At 39.8% G+C, this 20,213-nt stretch overlaps 1 pseudogene; it reads right to left on the bottom strand.

Moving 5' to 3' along the window:
• The window catches only part of LOC126076290 (uncharacterized), a 308,689-nt pseudogene that overhangs the window by 286,681 nt on the left and 1,795 nt on the right, over positions 1–20,213 (bottom strand).

Below are 20,213 nucleotides of genomic sequence, written 5' to 3'. Positions count from 1 at the left end.
CAGTTCTTATCTACTGATTGATCAATAAAAAACCCTCTCCCTCCTTCCCTCCCTCCCCCCTTTGTAACACAAAAGTATGTGTTCTTCTCCATTTTTTCTATTTCTCAAGATCTTATAATAGTGGTCTTATACAATATTTGTCCTTTTGCCTCTGACTAATTTCGCTCAGCATAATGCCTTCCAGGTTCCTCCATGTTATGAAATGTTTCAGAGATTCGTCACTGTTCTTTATCGATGCGTAGTATTCCATTGTGTGAATATACCACAATTTGTTTACCCATTCATCCGTTGACGGACACCTTGGTTGCTTCCAGCTTTTTGCTATTGTAAACAGAGCTGCAATAAACATGGGTGTGCATGTATCTGTTTGTGTGAAGGCTCTTGTATCTTTAGGGTATATTCCGAGGAGTGGGATTTCTGGGATGTATGGTAGTTCTATTTCTAACTGTTTAAGATAACGCCAGATGGATTTCCAAAGTGGTTGTACCATTTTACAATCCCACCAGCAGTGTATGAGAGTTCCAGTCTCACCGCAGCCTCTCCAACATTTATTATTTTGTGTTTTTTGGATTAATGCCAGTCTAGTTGGTGTGAGATGGAATTTCATTGTAGTTTTAATTTGCATTTCTCTAATGGCTAATGATCGGGAGCATTTTCTCATGTGTCTGTTGGCTGCCTGAATATCTTCTTTAGTGAAATGTGTGTTCATAACCTTTGCCCACTTCTTGATTGGGTTGTTAGTCTTTTTGTGGTTGAGTTTTGACGTAATCATGTAGATTTTAGAGATCAGGCGCTGGTCTGAGATGTCATAGCTGAATATTCTTTCCCAGTCTGTAGGTTGTCTTTTTACTCTTTTGGTGAAGTCTTTAGATGAGCATAGGTGTTTGATTTTTAGGAGCTCCCAGTTATCTGGTTTCTCTTCGTCATTTTTGGTAATGTTTTGTATTCTGTTTATGCCCTGTATTAGGGCTCCTAGGGTTGTCCCTATTTTTTGTTCGATGATCTTTATCGTTTTAGTCTTTATGTTTAGGTCTTTGATCCACCTGGAGTTAGTTTTTGTGCATGGTGTGAGGTATGGGTCCTGTTTCATTTTTTTGCAAATGGATATCCAGTTATGCCGGCACCATTTGTTAAAAAGACTCATTTCCCCAATTGACTGACACTGGGCCTTTGTCAAATATCAGCTGCTCATACATGGATGGATTTATATCTGGGTTCTCAATTCTGTTCCATTGGTCTATGTGCCTGTTGTTGTACCAGTACCAGGCTGTTTTGACTACTGTAGCTCTATAATAGGTTCTGAAATCAGGTAGAGTGAGGCCTCCCACTTTCTTCTTCTTTTTCAGTAATGCTTTACTTATCTGGGGGTTCTTTCGCTTCCATATGAAATTAGTGATTTGTTTCTCTATCCCCTTAAAATATGGCATTGGTATTTGGATTGGAAGTGCGTTATACGTATAGATGGCTTTTGGTAGAATAGACATTTTTACTATGTTAAGTTTTCCTATCCATGAGCAGGGTATGTTTTTCCACTTAAGTATGTCCTTTTGAATTTCTTGTAGCAGAGTTCTATAGTTTTCTTTGTATAGGTCTTTTACATCCTTGGTAAGATTTATTCCTAAGTATTTTATCTTCTTGGGGGCTACTGTGAATGGTATTGATTTGGTTATTTCCTCTTAGGTGTTCTTTTTGTTGATGTAGAGGAATCCAAGTGATTTTTGTATGTTTATTTTATAACCAGAGACTCTTCCAAACTCTTCTATTAGTTTCAGTAGTTTTCTGGAGGATTCCTTAGGGTTTTCCATGTACACGATCATGTCATCCGCAAATAGTGATAGCTTTACTTCCTCCTTGCCAATCTGGATACCCTTTATTTCTTTGTCTAGCCTAATTGCCCTGGCTAGGACTTCTAGCACAATGTTGAATGAGAGCGGTGATAAAGGGCATCCTTGTCTGGTTCCCGTTCTCAAGGGAAATGCTTTCAGGTTCTCTCCATTTAGAGTGATATTGGCTGTTGGCTTTGCATAGATGCGCTTTATTATGTTGAGGAATTTTCCTTCAATTCCTATTTTGGTAAGAGTTTTTATCATAAATGGGTGTTGGACTTTGTCAGATGCCTTTTCTGCATCTATTGATAAGATCATGTGGTTTTTATCTTTTGTTTTATGTATGTGATGGATTACATTAATGGTTTTTCTGATATTAAACCAGCCTTGCATACCTGGTATAAATCCCACTTGATCAGGGTGAATTATTTTTTTGATGTGTTGTTGGATTCTATTGGCTAGAATTTTGTTGAGGATTTTTGCATCTGTGTTCATGAGGGAGATAGGTCTATAATTTTCTTTTTTTGTAATGTCTTTACCTGGTTTTGGTATCAGGGAGATGGTGGCTTCATAGAATGAGTTGGGTAGTATTCCGTCATTTTTTATGCTTTGGAATACCTTCAGTAGTAGTGGTGTTAACTCTTCTCTGAAAGTTTGGTAGAACTCTGCAGTGAAGCCGTCTGGGCCAGGACTTTTTTTTGTTGGAAGTTTTTTGATTACCATTTCAACCTCTTTTTTTGTTATGGGTCTGTTTAGTTGTTCTACTTCTGAATGTGTTAGTTTAGGTAGGTAGTATTTTTCCAAGAATTTATCCATTTCTTCTAGGTTTTCAAATTTGTTAGAGTACAATTTTTTGTAATAATCTGATATGATTCTTTTAATTTCAGTTGGCTCTGTTGTGATGTGGTCCTTCTCGTTTCTTATTTGGGTTCTTTGTTTCCTTTCCTGTTTTTCTTTAGTCAGTCTAGCCAATGGTTTATCAATTTTGTTAATTTTTTCAAAGAACCAGCTTTTGGCTTTGTTAATTCTTTCAATTGTTTTTCTGTTCTCTTAATTCATTTAGTTCAGCTCTAATTTTTATTATTTGTTTTCTTCTGGTGCCTGATGTGTTCTTTTGTTGCTCACTTTCTATTTGTTCAAGTTGTCGGGACAGTTCTCTGATTTTGGCTCTTTCTTCTTTTTGTATGTGTGCATTTATCGATATAAATTGGCCTCTGAGCACTGCTTTTGCTGTGTCCCAGAGGTTTTGATAGGAAGTATTTTCATTCTCGTTGCTTTCTAAGAATTTCCTTGTTCCCTCCTTGATGTCTTCTATAACCCAGTCTTTTTTCAGGAGGGTATTGTTCAGTTTCCAAGTATTTGATTTCTTTTCCCTAGTTTTTCTGTTATTGATTTCTAGTTTCATTGCCTTGTGGTCTGAGAAGATGCTTTGTAATATTTCGATGTTTTGGATTCTGCAAAGATTTGTTTTATGACCTAATATGTGGTCTATTCTAGAGAATGTTCCATATGCACTAGAAAAGAAAGTATATTTTGCAGCAGTTGGGTGGAGAGTTCTGTATAAGTCAATGAGGTCAAGTTGGTTGATTGTTGTAAGTAGGTCTTCCGTGTCTCTGTTGAGCTTCTTACTGGATGTCGTGTCCTTCTCCGAAAGTGGTGTGTTGAAGTCTCCTACTATAAATGTGGAGGTGTCTATCTCACTTTTCAATTCTGTTAAAATTTGATTTATGTATCTTGCAGCCCTGTCATTGGGTGCATAAATATTTAATATGGTTATGTCTTCCTGATCAATTGTCCCTTTTATCATTATATAGTGTCCTTCTTTATCCTTTGTGGCGGATTTAAGTCTAAAGTCTATTTTGTCAGAAATTAATATTGCTACTCCTCTTCTTTTTTGCTTATTATTTGCTTGATATATTTTTTTCCATCCTTTGTGATTTAGTTTGTTTGTGTCTCTAAGTCTAAGGTGTGTCTCTTGTAGGCAGCATATAGATGGATCGTGTTTCTTTATCCAGTCTGTGACTCTCTGTCTCTTTATTGGTGCATTTAGTCCATTTACATTCAGCGTAATTATAGATAAATAAGTTTTTAGTGCTGTCATTTTGATGCCTTTTCATGTGAGTTGTTGGCCATTTCATTTTTCCACATACTTTTTTGTGCTGAGACGTTTTTCTTAGTAGATTGTGAGATCCTCATTTTCATAATGATTAACTTTATGTTAGTTGAGTCATTACGTTTTTCTTGGCTTTTTTCTTGAGTTATGGAATTGATATTCCTTTTTGTGGTTACCTTATTATTTACCCCTATTTTTCTAAGTAAAAACCTAACTTGTATTGTTCTATATCGCCTTGTATCACTCTCCATCTGGCAGTTCAATGCCTCCTATATTTAGTCCCTCTTTTTGATTATTGTGATCATTTATCTATTGGTTTCCATGATTCCCTGTTATGTGTATTATTTTATTTATTTATTTTTTAGAATTAATCTTAATTTGTTTGTTTTTGTGCTTTCCCTATTTGAGTTGCATTGATATCAGGATGTTCTGTTTTGTGACCTTGTATTGTGCTGGTACCTAATATTATTGGTCATCAGGCCGAACAATCTCCTTTAGCATTTCTTGCAGTCTTGGTTTAGTTTTTGCAAATTCTCTAAACTTGTGTTTGTCTGTAAATATCTTAATTTCTCCTTCATATTTCAGAGAGAGTTTTGCTGGATATATGATCCTTGGTTGGCAGTTTTTCTCCTTCAGTGCTCTGTATACATCGTCCCATTCCCTTCTTGCCTGCATGGTTTCTGCTGAGTAGTCTGAACTTATTCTTATTGATTCTCCCTTGAAGGAAACCTTTCTTTTCTCCCTGGCTGCTTTTAAAATTTTTTGTGTGTCTTTGTTTTTGGCAAGTTTGATGATAATATGTCTTGGTGTTTTTCTTTTTGGATCAATCTTAAATGGGGTTCGATGAGCATCTTGGATAGATATCCTTTCGTCTTTCATGATGTCAGGGAAGTTTTGTGTCAGGAGCTCTTCAACTATTTTCTCTGTGTTTTCTGTCCCCCCTCCCTGTTCTGGGACTCCAATCACCCGCAGGTTATCCTTCTTGATAGAATCCCACATGATTCTTAGGGTTTCTTCATTTTTTTAAATTCTTTTATCTGATTTTTTTTCAGCTATGTTGGTGTTGATTCCCTGGTCCTCCAGATGTCCCAGTCTGCATTCTAATTGCTCGAGTCTGCTCCTCTGACTTCCTATTGCGTTGCCTAATTCTGTAATTTTATTGTTAATCTTTTGGATTTCTACATGCTGTCCCTCTATGGATTCTTGCAACTTATTAATTTTTCTACTATGTTCTTGAATAATCTTTTTGAGTTCTTCAACTGCTTTATCTGTGTGTTCCTTGGCTTTTTCTGTAGTTAGCCTAATTTCATTTGTGATGTCTTGAAGCATTCTGTAAATTAGTTTTTTATATTCTGTATCTGATAATTCCAGGATTGTATCTTTATTTGGAAAAGATTTTGATTCTTTTGTTTGGGGGGTTGGAGAAGCTGTCATGGTCTGTTTCTTTATGTGGTTTGATATGGACTGCTGTCTCCGAGCCATCACTGGGAAACTAGTTTTTCCAGGTAATCAGCTAAAAAAAATGCAGTCAGATCCCTATCTGAATTCTCCCTCTGGCTCAGGGTATTCGGATGTTAATGGAGCCGCCTGGGGAGGGTGGGGGAGGGATCAGAGAGCTAGGAGTGTAGCACCTCAGAATATAGAGCTGATTCCCGTGCTCACGCTCCGCCCGCATCCACCAAAATCCCGGCGGGACGGCTCCCCGGCTGGGACGCTGCTCTTCCCGCTCCGAGACCAGTCACTGCCTCCCGGGGACTTGTCCCTCCAGTGCACCGCACCGCTCGCGCGAACTGGGTGGGCGTCACCCACACGAATGGCTGGGCCCATCCCCGGGGTCGCTTTAGGGAAATATAGCTGATTCCCACGCTCGTGCCACGCCTGCTTCCCGCCAAACTCCCAGCGGGACAGCTCCCCGGCTGGGATGCTGTTCTCCCCGCTCCAAGATCAGTCACTGCCTCCCGGGTGCTTCTCCCACCGGCTGCGCCACTACGCCGCCTGCGCCAACCAGCTAGGCTCTCTCCCGGGATGAGTTCGGGGGGTAGGGCTGGGCCCCTTGTCTGTGCCGTCTACCCCCCTGGGCTCTGCTCCAGATCAGGCTCCGAAGGTCACCTGCCTGGTATGCTGGCTCCTGGTTCTGAAAACGATCGCTGTCTGCCCGTATTTGTTCGTTCTCCGTCTCTAAGTCTGTGTTTGTTGTTCAGAGTTCGTAGATTTTTATGTATGTGATCGATTCACTTGTTTTTCCGAGTCTTTGTTGCAAGAGGGATCCGCGGTAGCATCCACCTAGTCCACCATCTTGGCCCCGCCTCCAAAAGCTGCTTCAGTTTTGATCACAAACCAGCTTTAAGGTTTTTGGAAACCAAGTTTTCTTATTGTATTAAAGAAAGCATATCAATCCCTTAAGAAAGAATTCGTTTCTAGTATCAAATTTGGCTACTGTAAAAATAATATTAATAAAATAATCAAAACTGTATTTTAGATCAATTTTGCTAAGTCTTAGTACATGGTTTCTTGTGTCTGTCTCTAATGACAGCTTTAAATCATAGCCAAGAAGATAACACCAAATCTTTGTACTGTCCAGGCATTTCTACTCATTGTTGATATTGTTGAGTGCCATTGAGTCGGTTCCCACTCACAGCAGCCCTTTAGTGAATCCAAAATCATTTATAAAATTAGAATAGAAGATATCTGATCACAGACTTATATGGTATTTTCAATCACATCATATGCATGTGAAATCTGGACAATGAATAAGGAAGACCGAAGAACTGATGCCTTTGAATTGTGGTGTTGGCGAAGAATATTGAATATACCTTGGACTGCCAAAAGAACAAACAAATCTGTCTTAGAAGAAGTGCAACCAGAATGCTCCTTAGAAGCAAGGATGGCGAGACTGCATCTTACATACTTTGGACATGTTGTCAGTAGGGATCAGTCCCTGGAGAAGGACATCATGCTTGGCAGAGTACAGGGTCAGTGGAAAAGAGGAAGGCCCTCAGTGAGGTGGACTGACACAGTGGCTGCAGAATGAGCTCAAGCATAACAATAATTGTAAGGATGGCTCAGGACCGGGCAGCATTTCGTTCTGTTGTGCATAGGGTTGCTATGAATCAGGACCGACTGGACGGCACCTAACCACAACAGATGATACTCTAGAATGAATAATTCAGACTTGATGATGAGGCAGGAGAAAGAAGATAGATCTGAGAAAATGTATCTCATCTTGTATGTATGTGTCTTACGGCAAAGTGCATATATATATATATATATATATATATATATATATATATATATATATATATATATATATATATAAAAAAAAAAATATATACATCCCATTGCCGTGGAGTTGATTCTGACTCATAGCGACCCTATAGGACAGAGTAGAGCCGCCCCGTAGGGTTTCCAAGGAGCACCTGGTGGATTTGTAATGCCATCCTTTTGGTTAGCAGCTGTAGTTCTTAACTACTACTCCATCAGGGTTTCCATAAATGTGTATATATATATGTACATCAATGAAATGGCTTATGAAGCTGTAGAGGCTGGAAAGTCCCAAGTCCTTGGGTCAGGCTGGAAGCTTCTCCTGACTCACGTAGCTGAAGGGCTGGTGAAATCAAGATCTGCAGGTAAGCTGCTAGCTTAAGTCCCGAGAACTGGAGGTCAGATGAACAGGAGTCAGCTGCAGGATCCAGTGCAAGCAAAAGCCAATGAGCTTAGCCAGAAAGCCCACCTATATTGGGTGCAGGCCATATATGCACAGAAACTCCCCTTCAACCAATTGGCTGCCCATAACAGATCCCATCCTACAGGAGATTGCATTATATCAAATCACATTATGGAGGTGATTACATCTTTACGTAGCTGCCAAATTATATAACTGCCAAACCGCTGAGAATCATGGTCTTAACCATCACAGTCCACACCTTGTCAACTTGGCAGAAGTACACATCTCTAAAGACAATTATAAAGTCATATTTGTGCCTAACATGATACAACTAACACGTGTACAACTAAAAATGCACTAGCCCTGTTTACATCTTATATTTTATAAGTGAAGAAAACAAAAATATTTGATGCACACATACAGAGAAGAAATACTCCTAACAATTACAGTCCTCATTTCTGCAACTGATCACGTGGTCATAGCTGGTATTTAGAACTACCTTCTTCTACCACACATTCCGTATTCCCTTTATCCTCAGCAACACCTCAGCTGGTTGTAGTTCTTTTCCTGGTGGGGTGACCCAAACCTTCATTACTAAAGGATTTGAGCCATTAGTAGTCATGTCGGAATTGGGTTGTTGCAGTTTCCATTGGCTTTAATCATGGGGGATGGTAGCACTACTAGATGTCCTAAGAGACCAAAACCCATTGCCTTCAGGTAGATTCCAAATGATAGTGACCCTATAGGACACGGTAGAACTGCCTATAGGGTTTCCAAGGAGCAGCTGGTGGATTCGAACGGCTGAGCTTTTGTTAGCAACTGAACATTAACCACTATGCCACCAGAGTTCTGATATCCTAAGGGATCTCCTGTATTCCAGGCATACTCTTCTTTACCTCCATTATGTAATGTCAATCAGATTTCCTCTTGGTAATCAGGACTAATCACACCAGTCAATAGAGTAACTCCTTTATTTGCCTGTTGATTCAGAGGCATGAGGATCCTGTTGATTCAGAGGCATGAGTGACCAAGTGGTATTCTTAACTTCCAGTTCAATGGAATCAGTGATGTCTCCTGGTGGGAGAATTCCTCCCTGTGGAACTAAAACTGCTAGACCTGCAGAGCATAGAGTGATGGGGACAAGCAGCAAAAATCTTGCAAGTGGGTCACTAGGGGTAATAGTGAGTGGTGCCACTCCCACTTCCACCCCTTAATTCCTGAATCCATGAATCCCGTCTATGGGAGAAATAGCACCATATATTGGACACTGGTTTAGAGCATATACAGCTTCCTGGATAACATTGCCCTAACTCTGGGGCACCTTGCTTGTACCATAATTCTGTCTTTAGATGGCTATTCCATTGTTCTACCAAGTCAGCCACTTCAGGATGATGGGTAACATGGTAAGACCAGTGAATTCCGTAAGCACGGGCCTTTTGCCGTGCTTCATTTGCTGTGAAATGAGTCCTTTGATTCAGGGCAAAGCTGTGTGGCATACCATGATAGTGGATAAGGCAGTCTGTAAGTCTACAGGTCACAGTTTTGGCAGAAGCATTGAGTGAAGGAAAGACAAACTCGTATCCACCATGTCTAATTCCTACGAACAAAATATTGCCTTTTCCATGATGGAAGTGATCCAATGTAATCAACCTGCCAACAGGTTGCTGGCTGATCACCTTGAGGAATGGTGCCATATTGGGAACTCAGTGTTGGTCTCTGCTGCTGGCAGACTGGGCACTCAGCAGTGGCTGTAGCCAAGTCAGCCTTTGTAAGTGGAAGTCTATATTGCTGAGCCCATGCATAACCCTCATCCCTGCCACCATGGCCACTTTGTTCAGGAGCCCATTGGGCAATGACAGGAGTGGCTGCTGAAAGAGGATGACTGATTTCCAAAGGACACATCATCCTATCCACTTGATTGTTAAAATCCTTTTCTGCTGAGGCCACCCTTTGGTGAGCATACACATGAGACAAAAATATCTTCACTTCTTTGGCCCATTCAGTGAGTTCTAGCCACATACCTCTTCCTCATACCTCTATGTTACAATTTTCCAATCATGTTCTTTCCAAGTCCCTGACCATCCAGCCAAACCTTTGGCCACAGCTCATGAATCAGCATAAAATCACACATCTGGCCATTTCTCCTTCCAGCAGACATGGAAAACCAGGTGCACTGTTCCAAGCTCTACCCACTGGGGGCTTTCCCTTCATCACTGTCATTCAGAGGTTCCAGAAAGGGGTTGTAGTGCCTGCATATTACACAGAACCATCTGTAAACCAGGCATGAGCTTTCTCTTCCTCAGACAATCATAAGGAAATCCCCATGAGGCCAAAGGTGCAGACTTGGAGAGGGCAGATAATGTGACAGGAGTGGAGACCATGAGCATTTAGGCCACTTCCTCATGCAACTTACTTGTGCCTTCAGGTCCTGCTTGGGCCCAATCTTGTATATACCATTTCCATTTTATGATAGAGTGCTGTTGTGCATGTCCAATTTTGTGACTTTTTGGGTCAGACAACAACATTCAGTTCATGATGGGCAGCTCAGGCTGCACAGTGACTTGGTGGCCCATGATTAAGATTTCAGTCTCTACTAAGGCCCAGCAACAAGCCAAAAGCTGTTTCTCACAAGGAGAGCAGTTATCTGAAGAAGCTGGTAGGGCTTTGCCACAAAATCCTGAGTCTGCACTGTGATTCACCAATAGGGGCCTGACAAAGACTCCAAATAGCATCTCTATCTGCCATTGACACTTCAAGCACCATTAGATCAGCCAAATCATACACCCCAAATGGCAGAGCGGCTTGCACGGCAGCCTGAATCTGTTGTAGAGCCTTCTCTTATTCTAGACCCCACTCAAAACTAGCAGCTTTTTGAGTCACCTGATGAGTAGGCTGGAGTAGCACACCCAAATGAAGGATATGTTGCCTTCAGAATCCAAAGAAGTCCACCAGTCCTTGTGCCTGAATTTTAGTTGTGGGAGGGGCCAGATAACTTTCCATCATTTGAGAAGGAATATCTCTACATGCCCCACACCACTACACCCCTAGAAATTTCACTGACATGGAAGGTGTCTGAATTTTTGTGGGACTAATTTCCCACCCTCTATTTTTTTTTTTTTTTTTTTTAGCATGCAAATATTTTACCAATAAGTCCAGAGCCATTGACACTTCTTCCTTACTAGGTCCAATCAGCATACTGTCATCAATGTAACGGATCAGTGTGACATCTTGTGGGAGGAAAAAGGGATCAAGGTCCCTGTGGAGCAAATTAGGACATAGGGCTTGAGAGTTGATATACTTCTGAGGTAGTCATCTGAAGGTGTATTGCTGGCCTTGCCAGCTGAAGGCAAACTACTTCTGATGATGCTTCAAAACAAGTGTGGATAAAAAGGCATTAACCAAGTCAATAACTGCATACCAGGTACCAGGAGATGTGTTAATTTGTTCAAGCAATGAAACTGAGTCTGAAACAGCAGCTACAATTGGAGTCACTATCTGCTTAAGTTTTCGATAATCCACTGTCATTCTCCAAGATTCATCTGTTTTTTGCACAGGCCACATAGGTGAGGTGAATGAGGATGTGATGGGAATAATGACCCACACATCCTTCAAGTCATTGATGGTGGCAGAAATCTCTTGAATCCCTCCAGGAATGCTGTATTGCTTTTCGTTTACTATTTCCCTGGGTAGGGGTAGTTCTAATGGCTTTCACTTGGTTTTTCCTACCATAACAGCCCTTACTCCACTTGTCAGGGATCCAATGTGGGGGTTCTTCCAGTTGCTTAGCATATCTATTCCAATTATTTATTCTGGAACTGGGAATATCACTACAGGATGGGTTTGGGGACTCACTGGACCCACTGTGAGCCAAACCTGAGCCAATACTTCATTACAACCTGACTTCCATACACCCCCACTCTGACTGGTGGGCCACAGTGACATTTTGGGTCTCCTGGAATTAGTGTCAGCTCTGAATCGGTATCCTGTAATCCCCAAAATATATGATTATTTCCTTTTCCCCAGTAAACAGTCACTCTCATAAAAGGCTGTAGATCCCTTTGGGGAAAGCTGGGAGAAAGATTAACAACATAAATTTTTGGCAGGGTAGTGGAGTCCTCCCTTAAGGGTACCTGAGCTCCGCTTCATTCAAGGGGTTGTGGATGGTGAAACTGGCTCAACTTTGGGATTTGATCAAGGGACTATGACTCTCTGTTCTGGTGATTCGAGTTAGACTGCTGTTCACTTGACATAGAATTCTTCTCTTTGTACAGATCAAATAAATAGTAGGTTTTCTATCTATTTCATTCCTAGGGACACCAGGACTAAGTAGCCAATGCCATAAGTCCACATGAGTCAGAATTATTCTGACTACTGCTTTGATTCCACTGTCCATTACGGTAACCACGTCAACTTTATCTTTGTTGATTGAGTGCTACCACTTGGTCCCTACTACCAAGGGGTCCAATCAGCCCCATCACAGTTTGGTGTCTTAATTCAGTTAGGGCAGTTCCTGCTGTCAAATCTGACTTACATAAAATAGCAATCACAGCAGTTTTCAAGGATGCTGGGGCTCCCTTCACAAATTTGTTCCCTTGCCACTGTGGTAAAAGCTGTGTCCTCTGGGCACTCTATGTTTGGGTCTGTAGGTTTAACCTAATAAATCCACTCTAACATGCCAATTTCCCTAAGCCTTTGGATACCTTCTTCTACAGTATACTAAGGCAAGTCTGTTACTTCAACTTGATTTAGTGTAGGCCACTGCATAGTTCATGCTTCAGCAACCCAATCAAATAAACTATTAGATCCTTCCCTACCTCCTTGAACTGAAACATTGAATGAAGAATCTGTGCTTTGTGGACCCATATCAATAAACTCAGACTGATCCATCTTTATGTTCCTTGCATCATTATCCTACACTCTTAACAGCCATTCCACTTGTTTTGTACATATTAGAAAAGTCAAACAATTTTTGGCAGTATAGTGGAGTCCTTCCTCAAGGGAACAATTCTTTTGAAGTGTAGCATACCTCCTCCTGGGTCACACTTTGTACTTTGTACTTCACCTTTTGGTTATAGGTCTAGAAGCAAAAGTGGAGGGTGGGCATGTTCTGAGAACATTCAGCAATGTCTTGTAAGGCATCTACCCCAGGCAATGTCTCAGACAGCTCCCCAGGGACTGATTCAGATAAAGCGTCCTCAGACACAGGTTAATCTCATCAGATTGGGGTTTGGGACTAATGGTTTTTCTGGAGAGGGCAGTTTAGCAGACAAAGATGTAGTAATCTCTTCAGATGAGAGTGAGAGGCCTGGTTCTGTTGGCAGGAGTGATTCAGTGAATTTCAGGGGCTCAGTGTCCCCAGCACCTTGATTATCTGCCCATATTTCCTCATCTCATGTTTCAGGATCCAATTTCTTCCCAATCAATGCCCTCAATTTAACTTCAGACACCATTCAATGTTGAGAATTCAATTGACATTGTAATTCAGTGAGTGTTATGATAAGAATCTGGGTTTGGTTTTTGGCAATATCAGCTCTGTTACTACAAGAAATAAGGCTTTCTTTCAAGCCACAAGTGTGAACTTTGAGGTTGTTTATGTGGCACTTGTGCTTTGACTCTGAAGCCCTGAGCTCATCTATTTCTTTCACCACTTTTCTAATGAAAGTAGGATCAAGTGACCAGCTTCTTTATACTTCTCATTGTGACAAAATCATAGAAAGGTATCAAACATGATCACTCAGAGCCTCACCTCTCACCAACAACTGATCTATTGGTGGTGACATTTTTGCACCACCTCATGCCATAGATTACCAGTACCCTCTTTACTACTGTTAGCAGAGTCATCAACATCTTTAAGACCAACCAGCCTTGAGAACCAATTTAGAAAATGCATCCTTATAATTTTGTTTTTCTATAACCACTCTTAGTACCAAATGTCTTAGGCTGGATTCTCTAAACAAGGAAAACCAGTTAAGCATATAGATATGTATAGATGGGGATTTATATCAAGGAAATGGCTCATGCAGTTGTAGAGTCTGGGAAGTCCCAAGTCCATGGATCAGGCTGGAGGCTTCTCCTGACTCATGTAGCTGAAGGGGATGGTGACCCCAATTGGTCAGTCAGACAGTAGGCCACTGGCTAACAGGTTTTGGAGGATGAGGAATCCCAAGTTTGACAGGTAAGCTGCTAGCTCAAGTCCCAAGAACTGGAGGTCAGATGAACAGGTGCCAGCTGCAGAATCCAGAGTGAGCAAAAGGCAATTTTGTTTTGCCAGAAAGTCCACCTATATTGGATGCAGGCCACACCCCCATGAAAACGCCCCTTCAACCGATTTGCTTATAACAGATCCCATCATGGAAGTGATTTCATCATATCAGATCTCATTATGGAGGTGATTACATCATTATTTAACTGCCAAACTACATCTTTTCTGCCAGTCCTCTGAGAATCATGGCACAGCCAAGTTGACACACAACCCCAATCATCACAGTATGAATGTTTTTTTTTTTTTTTTTTTTTTGTAGAATAGTGGGTGAAACTTTGGACTGAGAGACTGTTTAAACAAAAACTCAGGGATAACTAAGAATATCAAATTAACCATACTCTCTCCTATGTTACAATTTAAGTAGAAAAATAGCTCATAAACCTTCAAAAAGGAGAATAGGATCAGTATGGGAAAAGGGACATTTCTCATCCCATATATTCTCTGTTGTTGTTAGTTGCCATCAAGTCAGTTCTGACTCATGACAACCGCATGCGTTATAGAGTAGAATCGCTCCATAGGGTTTTCAAAGCTGTGACTTTCTTTGGAAGTAGATCGCCAGGCTTTCTTCTGAAGTGTCTCTGGGTGGATTCAAACCACCAACCTTTTGGCCAGTAGTTGGGTGCTTAACCATTTGTTCCACCCAGCTACCACATATTTTCTATTTTAGTAGAACTAAAATTAGAGTGGCTGACCAGACATACAAATGGTGACCCCAAAGAGCAGAGAGGAAGCTAAATGAGGGAAAGAAAGCAGAAAAAAAAAAAAAAGAATTCTGTGGAAAGAAAGGACTCAGTACAAACTTTATGCTCAGCTCTAGAGGCTACTGCCATCTCAAATTAGAGGGGATTGGAATATGATCTGTTGAGTTACAATATCAAAATTGAAAGGGTACATAGATTTTGACCTATGAGTCAGAACCAGCTCGATGGCAATGGGTTTGGTTTTTGGATTGCACTCCTAGGAATTTTTTCTATTAATATACTTGGGTGAGAAAGCAAATACATTAAATAAATATGTTTATTGCTGCATTCTTAATGTGAACAACAGTCTGAATATTGAAATATTGAGTAAAATGAGTTAAAAAAATTAATTCACACAGGAAAGGTCAAGACTGTAGAATAAAGTGATTTTACAGGAGAAAAAAAGACTGAGTGGTTCAATCATTCTGTGAAAATAAAACTATGAAAGGCAAATTTTGGTTTGATTTCTTATTTTTCAAATATTAGAAACCTTCTGTGAATGATTATCAGATTCACACTACATTACCCGCAAAGTTATGTCCTTCTTACAAAACTGTTATAACAGAAATCTCCTTATAAATGATGGATTTATTTAAATGCTACTCCTCCACTAGGTGTGAGCCCTTGTAGACCTCTGTGAATGCTGCTAACAAAGTCCAGTCTCTGTCACATAATTACTGAAAAGAATTATGTAATTAATTACCTACTCAAAGAATTCAGTTTGTAAAAGTGTACACATGATCTAAATTCACTCCCTTAACTCTCTTTTTCCTTTTAAAGAGTGAAAAGATTCCAAGTCTTCTTGTACTTCCCTGCTGACAGTTGAATTGAGCATATTGAAAGCAGAAATTTCATTTTGTCCCTGACAGGTTTATAGAAAAATAACAAAACAATGTAAGAACAAGAACTGTCAGCTCAGTCCCTTTCAAACACTTTCAACCTATACAGTTCAAATAGCGGACTCATTTTCAAATAAAAAAGAAATGAAAGAATGCAAAAACCATAAATGAAACGTAATAAGTTTTTAATGTGCGATTGTATAAGAATTCACGATAGAGGTAAACACACACACAGAACCATTGAAACTATTTTAACATACAGATATTTTTTTCCCCATTCATAACCTACTGTTGAAATCTTTGAACTTATGACAGTTTCTCTATACAAATGTTGCTGAAAATCAATACAGGAATTATTCAATTTTTTCCAGAGATTGAGAGATCAGTCTTTCAACTCCCTTTCATGAAGGTGTTTCAGGAAATAAAATTATTAAGATAAAATCTTTTCCAAATCTTACGTCTTTTGTTATTTTCCTTGCTTTGATATACTAGCCTTGGCCTCTAGGATAATGTTGAATCTAAGTCGTGATATGGAAGACATTCTTGATTTCTCTCTACTCTTTAAAGGAAATTTGTAAAATTTTCACCTTTAAGCATAGGGTTTGCTATAGATTCTCTGTGTCTCTCTTTTTCTTTCTCTCACTGTGTGTATAAGATTACATATGAAATGTAGGTAGAAAGTCTAAAATAATATACATACACATTCTTAGAACTGCCTAGAGAATATATACATACATGTCCACCAACACTAGAATATATACTGAGTTATGGTTATTCTTACAATGGAATTGTACATAGCAATGGAAATGAATGACAGTGACTTGCAGCAACAGAGATGAAACCTGTAAACAAATTTTGACAGGAAAAAACTATATACAAATGAATGTGTCCTGTATGATTTTGTTCATATAAAGTTCAACATCTAGTAAAACTAAACTATAGGCTTAGATATTAGGTTTCTAGAAAATGGAGCCACCACTTGCCTGTCACTTTGTTATACTGTGGTGGCTTGCATGTTGCTGTGATGCTGGAAGCTATGCCACTGGTATTTCAAACACCAGCAATGTCACCCATGGTGGACAGGTTCCAGACTAAGACAGATTAGGAAGAAGGACAAAATGATCTACTTCTAAAATAACTGGCCAATGAAAACCCTGTGGAAAGCAACAGAACATTGTCTGATATACTACTGGAAGATGAGCTCCTCAGGTTGGAAGGCATCAAAATGAGACTGGGGAAGAGCTGCCTTCTCAAAGTAGGGTTGACATAAATGATGTATGGAGTAAAGGTTTTGGGACCTTCATTTGCTGATATGGCACAATTTGAAATGAGAAGAAACAGCTGTAAACATTCATTAATAACATAAACTGTATGAAGTGTGAAATTAGGAAAACTGGAAGTTGTCAAAAATTAAATGGAATGCTTGAAAGTAGGCATCCTGGGCATTAGAGAGTTGAAACAAACTGGTATTGGCCATTTTGAATCAGACAATCATATAGTCTATGATGCCAGGAATGACAAATTGAAGAGGAACAGTATCCCATTCATTTTCAAAAAGAACATCCTGAAGTACAACACTGTCAGTAATAGGATAATGTCCACACTCCTACAAGGAAGTCTAGTTAATATGACTATTGTTCAAATTGACATACCAACCACTAATGCCAAAGATAAAGAAACTGAGGACTTTAACCAACTTCCGCAGTCTGAAATCTATCACACATGGAATCAAGATGCATTGATAATTACCGGTGATTGGATTGTGAAGTTGGAAACAAAGACAAAGGATCAGTAGTTGGAAAATTTGACCTTGGTGATAAAAACAACACCAGAGATTGCACGATAGAATTTTGCAAGACCAATGATCTAGTCATTGGAAATACCTTTTTTCATTTCAACAATATACACATTAACTATCCATGTGAGCCTCACTGAATGGAATACATAGGAATCAAATCGACTACATCTGTGAAAAGAGACTGTTATCGATTGAAATGTGTCCCCCACAAATATATGTCAATGTAGCTAGGCCATGATTCCCAGTATTGTGTGATTGTTCACCATTTTGTCATCTGATGTGATTATCCTGTGTGTTGTAAATCCTAACATCTATGATGTCAACGAGGGAGGATTAAAGGCAGTTATGTTAATGAGGCAGAACTCAACCTACAGGATTAGGTTGTATCTTGAGTCAAACTCTTTTGAAATATAAAAGAAAGAAGTGACCTGACAGGAGAGACATCTCATTATCACTAAACAAGAAGAGCAAGGAGCGGAACACATCCTTTGTGATATGGAGTTCCTGTGCTGAGAAACCCCTAGATCTAGGGGAAGATCAATGAGAAGAACCTTCCCCTAGAGCTGACAGAAAGAGAAAGTCTTCCCCCAGAGCTGGTGCAAGGAATTTGGACTTCTAGCCTCCTAAATCGTGAGAGAATAAATTTCTGTTTGTTAAGGTCATCCACTTGTGGTATTTCTGTTATAGCAGCACTGGATAACTAAGACAGAGATGGTAGAGAAGCTCTATATCATCAGTCACAACAAGGGCAGGGGCCAACTAGAGAACAGACCATCAGTTGCTCATATGCAAGTTCAAGTTGAAGCTGAAGAATATTAAAACTAGTCCACGAGAATCAAAGCACAACTTTGAGTATATTCCACCTGAATTTAGAGACCATCTCAAGAATAGATTTGATGTATTGAACACTAATAACTGAAGACCAGATGAGTTGTTGGGTAACATCAAAGGCATCATACATGAAGAAAGAAAAAGACAGGAAAGAAAGAAAAGATAAAATAGGGGTTAGATGAGACTCTGAAACTTGCTCTTGAATGTAGACTAGGTAAAGCTTATGATGAAGTAAAAGAGTTAAAAAGATTTCAAAAGGCAGGTCAAGAAGACAAAGTATTATAACTAAATGTGCAAAAATCTGAAGTTAGAAAAACAAAAAGGGAAGAACACACTCAGCATTTCTCAAACTGAAAGAACCGAAGAAAAAATTCAAGCCTCAAGTTCCAATACAGAAAGATGCTATGGGCAAATTATTGAACGACTCAGGAAGTGCCAAAAGAAGATGGAAAGAATACACAGAGTCACTGTACCAAAAAGGAATGATCAATGCTCAAACATTTCAGGAGGTAGTGTATGATCAAGAACTGACGGTATTGAAGGAAGAAGCACAGGCTGCACTGAAAGCATTGATGAAAAACAAGGTACCAGGAAATGACAGAATACCTATTCAGATGTTTCAACAAATGGACACAGTGCTGGAGGTGATCAATCCTCTACACCAAGAAATTTGTAAGATAGCTACCTGGTCAAATGACTGCAAGAGATCCATATTTGTGCCTATTCCAAAGAAAGGTGACCCAACAGAATGTGGAAATTACTGAACAATATAATTAATATCACATGCAAGTAAAGTGTTGCTGAAGGTAATTCAAAAATGGTTGCAGCAGTACATCAACAAGAAACTACCAGAAATTCAAGTAGGATTCAGAAGAGGACATGGAATGAGGGATATTATTGCTGTCGTCAGATGGATCCTGGCTGAAAGCAGAGAATACCAGGAAGATGTTGACCTGTGTTTTGTTGACTATGCAAATGCATTTGACGATGTGGATCATAACAAATTATGGATAACACTGGGAAGAATGGGATTTCCAGAACCCTTAATTATATTCATACAGAACTTGTACATAGGCCGAGAGGTAGTCCTTTGAACAGAATAAGGAGATACTGTGTGGTTTAAAATCAGGAAAAGCATGTGTCAGGTTTGTATCCTGTCACCAAACTTATTCAACCTATATACTAAGCAGATGATTCAAGAAGCTGGACTATATGCAGAAGAATGTAGCATCAGGATTGAAGGAACACTCACTAACAACCTATCATATGCAGATGACACACCCTTTCTTGCCGAAAGTGAAGAGGACTTGAAACACTGATGAAGATTAAAAACTAAGCCTTCAGTATCATTTATGCCTCAATATAAAGAAAAGAAAAGTTTTCACAACTGGACCAATAAACATCATCACAAAGAGAGAAAATATTGGATTTGTCAAGGATTTCATTTTACTAGGATACACAATCAACGCCCATGGAAACAGCACTTAAGAAATCAAACGATGTACTGAATTGGGCAAATCTGCTGCAAAAGACCTCTTTAAAGTGCTCTAAAGCAAAGATGTCACTTTGAGGTCTAAGGTGTGCTTGAACCAAGTCATGGCATTTTCAATTGCCTCATACACATGCGAAGATGGGCAATGAATAAGGAATACCAAAAAATAATTGATGCCTTTGAATTACGGTGTTGTTGAAGAATATTGGATATACCACAGATTGCCAGAAGAACGAACAAGTCTGTCTTGGAAAAAGCACAACCAGAGTGCTCCTGGGAAGTGAGGATGTTGAGACTTCTCACGTACTTTGGACATTTTATCAGGAGGAACCAGTCCCTGAAGAAGGACATCACGCTTGGTAAAGTAGAGGGTCAATGAAAAAGAGGGAGACCCTCAACGAGATGGATTGACACAGTGGCTGCAACAATGCGCTCGCTGAAACTTAGCGATGATTATGAGGATGGTGCAGGACTGGGCAGTGCTTCCTTCTATTGTCCACTGGGCAACACCAAACGACAACAACAACAACAGTAAATGGAGATATAATGGCAGGAGAAGCTTGGGAGGTACTAGAAATAGTGTATTCCTTGACCTCAGATACGGTTTTAGAAATGTTCATTTTGTGATAATCTGTTGAGATACACATT

This window comes from Elephas maximus, chromosome 4 (assembly GCF_024166365.1).
Source record: "Elephas maximus indicus isolate mEleMax1 chromosome 4, mEleMax1 primary haplotype, whole genome shotgun sequence".
Lineage (NCBI taxonomy): Eukaryota > Metazoa > Chordata > Mammalia > Proboscidea > Elephantidae > Elephas > Elephas maximus.
The sequence above is the reverse complement of the archived record's forward strand: the minus strand, read 5'-3'. Positions and strand labels throughout refer to the sequence as shown.